Consider the following 6,000-nt stretch of genomic DNA (forward strand, 5'->3'; position numbering starts at 1 on the left):
AATTAAGTTATGGGGTGTTAGGGTTAGACTTAGGTTTAGGGGTTAAAATATTTAATATAGGTGGCGGCGGTGTAGGGGATTAGATTAGGGGTTAATATATTTAAAATAGGTGGCGGCGGTGTAGGGGGATTAGATTAGGGGTTAATATATTTAAAATAGGTTGCAGCGGTGTAGGGGGATCATATTAGGGGTTACTATATTTAATATAGGTGGCGGCGGTGTAGGGAGATCATATTAGGGGTTACTATATTTAAAATAGGTGTCGGCGGTGTAGGGAGATCATATTAGGGGTTAATACATTTAAAATAGGTGGCAGCGGTGTATGGAGATCATATTAGGGGTTAATACATATAATGTAGGTGGCGGCGGTGTAGGGTGCTCAGATTAGGGGTTAATAAATTTAATATAGGTGGCGGCGGTGTAGGGGATCAGATTAGGGGTTAATACATATAATGTAGGTGGCGGCGGTGTAGGGGGATCAGATTAGGGGTTAATACATATAATGTAGGTGGCGGCGGGGTCTGGGAGCGGCGGTTTATGGGTTAAACACTTTATTAGGGATTGCGGCGGGGGATTGCGGTTGACAGGTAGATAGACATTGCGCATGCGTTAGGTGTTAGGTTTTATTTTGTAGGCAGTTTAGGGAGTTACAGGGCTCCAATACTCAGCGCAAGGCTTGCTACGCCTGCATTTTGTGGCAATGTGAAAATGGAGTAAGATTTCTCCATTTTTGCCACGTAAGTCCTTACACTGTATATTGGATACCAAACTTTGCGGGTTTGGTATATCACTCTATGGGCCAAAAAACTACAGCCGAAGGGTGAAATATACGAGCGTAACTTCTATGTTACGCCGTATATAGGATACCAAACAAGTGCAATATTTGGCGTCGCCGGCATTTGCGGGAGACGCTGCATATTGGATCGGTCCCTAGAAGGGCAGTGGGTGAGAAAAAGGAGGTGGGATCTAGAGGTGTTGTGTTCTCCCTCTATTCTTCCAATGACTTATTCAAGTTACATAAGATTCAGATTGAAAGTTTAATAAACAGTTTGCCAATGTCAGTTATTGCTAATATTAGAACAGAATGTATATTTCTTAGGACGTATATAGGCTAATATTTTATCAAATCTAGTAAAAATGCTCTATTACAGCAACTCAAATAATAACTCTATTTTATTTCAATATTTTCATGTGTATCTGAATGCATCTTAACCCTTAATAAATCAGAGAGGACTACAATGTGTTGCTATGCAAGGTGCTGTAACACTTAGTGGCAGACAAGAAGTTAAAGGGACACTAAACCCATTTTGTTTCTTTCATGATTCAGGTAGAGCATCAATTTTAAGCAACTTTCTAATTTACTCCTATTATCAAATTTTCTTCATTCTCTTGGTATCTTTATTCAAAAAGCAGGAATGTAAGCTAAATGTAGCCACCAATCAGCAACACTACCCAGGTGCTGAACCAAAAATGGGCTGGCTCCTAAGTTTAGATTCCTGCTTTTTCAAATAAAGATAGCAAAAGAACAAAGAAAAATGTATAATAGGAGTAAAACTGCTGCTCTGTCTGAATCATGAAAAAAAAAAGTTTTGTATCCGTTTAAAGCAGCGTATAAGCTGCAAACGTTTTTCTAAAAACAAGATATGTTATTACATTTTTTGGGGGATTTTAATAGTTTCAAAATAGATGCATTTGTAGGGTTGATATAAAGTAATTGTAAGATTTATATCTGAGAAGCACTAGTTGTAGCCGACTCTAAATAAGCGGCATGTGGTGAAAATATCTGTTGTCTATAAATCTACTAAATGTGCTGAATTTCTCTGTACATGTTACAATTCTTTTTAATGCTGGAATGAGTAAAATAGTTATTTTAAACCGTCTTCTATAAAAGTAAGCTATTATTATTATTATTATTATTATACAAGTGTCTAATACAGATTGTTTGCTCAAAATGGAGCCATCTTAGGTTTAGATAATGAGCAGATCGCTATTTATCGCTCTCACGCTAATTTTGCTCAACTTCAGATTTTTGCTTGCATCGAATTCCAAGCGTATTACAAGTTGAAATTAAAAGGTTTTTGCTCTCGCGCTAACCTGATACACGCAAAAAGCCGAAGTTGCAATATCACAATCGTGCTAACGGATTCTCCCATAGACTTCGATAGAGCACAAAAAGTAGAAAAAAACACGCAACTAATCCCCCAAAACCGATCACATTTTCTAAAGTGCGCTAACCCGACATGAAATATTAATATTTTACATCCCAATGTTCTTCACGGTAATCAAGTTTTCACATGAGGGGTATTTTTGTATTGTCGTTAGGGGATTGGAGCCCCTTGTCCTGTCCAATCATACAACAAAATCTCTAAGTGGATGTTGATATTGTTTCAACTTAATTTCTTTTTTTTTGCAGCGGTCACCTTCATCATGAACATACACACTATCGAAAAGACGGGCTCCCCTCTTCCATATTAAACATAAGCTCCATAAAAGAGCTACCAGTACCACCTGCAATAAAAAGTACCTCTAACTCCTTTAACATATCCTCATTGTACATGATGACATCACTCATTATATATGATGTCATGATGCATTGCTGACCACGGCAATGCTTAGAAATTACAAAGAACCCAAGACAATGATTAAGGGGAATGATGGTTTTAGCACCAGGAAACTACATTTTGGTTTGAGTCTTTGGCTTGGAGAATTTCTAAGGGTGAGAGGATAATTTAGTGCAGGATTTCATTTGGGTGTGGAGCATATCTTAGAGGGAAATTAATTAAGCTTGTGTTATGTGGGATTGTCACCCAAGGGCAGTGGGCACAGCACCTTCAGTGGTGGGTACTGGGGCAGTATCTGCGGATTAGTTCACAATTGTTACTTGTGTGCAGATTCTGTAAAACAAAGGTTCATTTAATAGAGAGGTTTTTCTTTCATGTAATTGGCAAGAGTCCATGAGCTAGTGACGAATGGGATATACAATCCTACCAGGAGGGGCAAAGTTTCCCAAATCTCAAAATGCCTATAAATACACCCCTCACCACACCCACAATTCAGTTTACAAACTTTGCCTCCTATGGAGGTGGTGAAGTAAGTTTGTGCTAACATTTCTATGTTGATATGCGCCTCTCAGCATTTTAAAGCCCGATTCCTCTCAGAGTACAGTGAATGTCAGAGGGATGTGAAGGGAGTATTACCTATTGAATGCAATGGTTTTCCTCACGGGGATCTATTTCATAGGTTCTCAGTTATCGGTCATAGAGATTCATCTCCTACCTCCCTTTTCAGATCGACAATATACTCTCATATACCATTACCTCTACTGATAACTGTTTCAGTACTGGTTTGGCTATCTGCTATATGTGGATGGGTGTCTTTCGGTAAGTATGTTTTCATTACTTAAAACACTCTCAGCTATGGTTTGGCACTTTCTGTATTAATATAAAGTTCTAAATATATGTATTGTACTTATATTTGCCATGAGTCAGGTTTATGTATATTTCCTTTTACAGACTTTTCAGTTTCGTATTTGGGAAAACATATGTAGAAAAATATTTTTCTTACCTGGGGTTTAGTCTTTTTTTCAAATTGACTGCTTTTTCATTAAATTTTCGCAGGCAAAATTAGGCTCGCGAGGTGCAAAAATGCTTATGTTTATTGCATCATTTTTGGCGCGACAATTTTTTTGGCGCAAGGGTACGTCCGGTAACGCAAGTTCGTCATTTCCGGTGTCTTAGTTGATGCCGAGTTCTTACACAATGTTGCGTCTGCAATGACGCGAGTGTGTCATTTCCGGATGTTGTTAATGACAAAAAATTTAATTATTTAAAACCCCATTCCTATGTGCCTCTTGCCTTTTTCTATGTCAGAGGGCTATGCTGTTTGCATTTTTTTCCCATTCCTGAAACTGCCATATAAGGAAATTGATCATTTTGCTTTATATGTTGTTTTTTTCTCTTACATTTGCAAGATGTCTCAATCTGATCCTGTCTCAGAAACCACTGTTGGAACCTATCTATCTATCTATCTATCTATCTATCTATCTATCTATCTATCTATCTATCTATCTATCTATCTATCTATTGGGTTCTTGTAAGGCACGGCTATTCAACCGTAAGGGTCTCAAGGCGCTGAGGGTTGCAGTTCAGTCGAAGAGCCAGGTCTTGAGGTCCTTTCTGAACTTAGTTAGGGCAATAGCTTGTCTGAGGTGCAGCGGGAGGGTATTCCAAGTCTTGGCTGCCAGGTGAGAGAAGGATCTGCCTCCCGCTGTGGTTTTCCTGATGCGGGGGATGACTGCGAGGGCTTGGTCGGCCGATCAAAGTTGTCTGGCAGGGGTGTAGAAGGTAACGCAGTGGTTCAAGTATTCGGGACCGATGTTGTGGAGGGCCTTGAATGCGTGGGTGAGAAGCTTGAAGGTTATTCTTTTGTTGATGGGGAGCCAGTGCAGGTCCTGCAGGTGTTTGGTGATGTGGCATTGACGGGGGATGTCGATGATTAGTCTGGCCGAGGTGTTCTGGATGCGCTGTAGTCTCTTTTGGAGCTTGATGGTGGAGCTGGCGTAGAGTGCGTTACCCTAGTCCAGTCACCTGCTGACGAGGCCGTGAATGACAGTCTTCCTGGTCTCGGTTGGGATCCATTTGAAGATCTTTAGCAGCAGGTGAAGTGTGTGTAAGCATGCAGAAGAGACGGCGTTGATTTGCCAGTCCATGGAGAGCGTTGAGTCCAGGATGACGCCTAGATTTCGTGCATGGTCAGTTGGGGTTGGAGGGTGTCTGAGGGCTGTGGGCCACCAGGAGTTATTCCAAGTGGATGTGGTGGGACTGAGGAGGAGGACTTCAGACTTGTCTGCATTCAGCTTTAGGCAGTTGTAGCTCATCCAGGTGGCGACTGCTGTCAGTCCTTCGTGGACGTTTCTCTTGGCGGTGGTGGGTCACTGGTGAGTGAGATGATTACCTGGGTGTCATCGGCATAGGAGATGATGTTGAGATTATGTCGTCGGGCGATGGCGGCGAGAGGGGCCATGTAGATGTTGAATAGGGTGGGGCTCAGCGAAGAGCCTTGGGGTACACCGCAGCTGATTTCTGTGGGCTTGGAGGTGAAGGGTGGGAGTCTAACGCTGCTGTCTGATAACAATTCTATCAAAGCTAAGTGTATCTGTTGTAAATTTGTGGAGATTATATCTCCAGCTGTGGTATGTAATAGTTGTCATGATAAGCTTTTACATGCAGAGAATGTATCCATCAGTAATAGTACAATACTTGTTGTTCCTTCAACATCTAATGTACATGATATCCCTGTGAATATAAAAGATTTTGTTGCTGATGCGATTCAGAAGGCTTTGTCTGCCATTCCGCCTTCTAATAAATGTAAAATAAAGTTGATGAAATTTCAAATGACTGACAACATACTGAATTATCCTCCTCTGATGAGGATCTATCGGATTCAGAAGATCCTACCTCAGATATTGACACTGAAAAATCTAATTTATTTAAAATGGAGTATATTCGTTCCTTGTTAAAAGAGGTGTTGATTACATTGGATATTGAGGAAACTAGTCCTCTAGATATTAAAACTAGTAAACATTTAAACTATGTTTATAAACCTCCTGTGGTTACTCCAGAGGTTTTTCCAATTCCTGATGCTTTTTCTGATATGATTTCTAAGGAATGGAATAGGCCTGGTATTTATTTTATTCCTTCTTCAAGGTTTAAAAAATTGTATCCTTTGCGCAATAGTTAGTTTGGAGTTTTGGGAAAAGATCCCCAGAGTTGATGGGGCTATTTCTACTCTTGCCAAACGTACTACTATTCCTATGGAAGATAGTACTTCATTTAAAGACCCTTTAGATAGGAAACTTGAATCTTATCTAAGGAAAGCTTATTTATATTCTGGTTATCTTCTCAGGCCTGCAATTTCTTTGGCTGATGTTGCAGCTGCATCAACTTTTTGGTTGGAAAGTTTAGCGCAACAGGAAACAGATCCAGATTTGTTTAGCATTGT

Source organism: Bombina bombina, chromosome 1, assembly GCF_027579735.1.
Source record: "Bombina bombina isolate aBomBom1 chromosome 1, aBomBom1.pri, whole genome shotgun sequence".
Taxonomy (NCBI): Eukaryota; Metazoa; Chordata; class Amphibia; order Anura; family Bombinatoridae; genus Bombina; species Bombina bombina.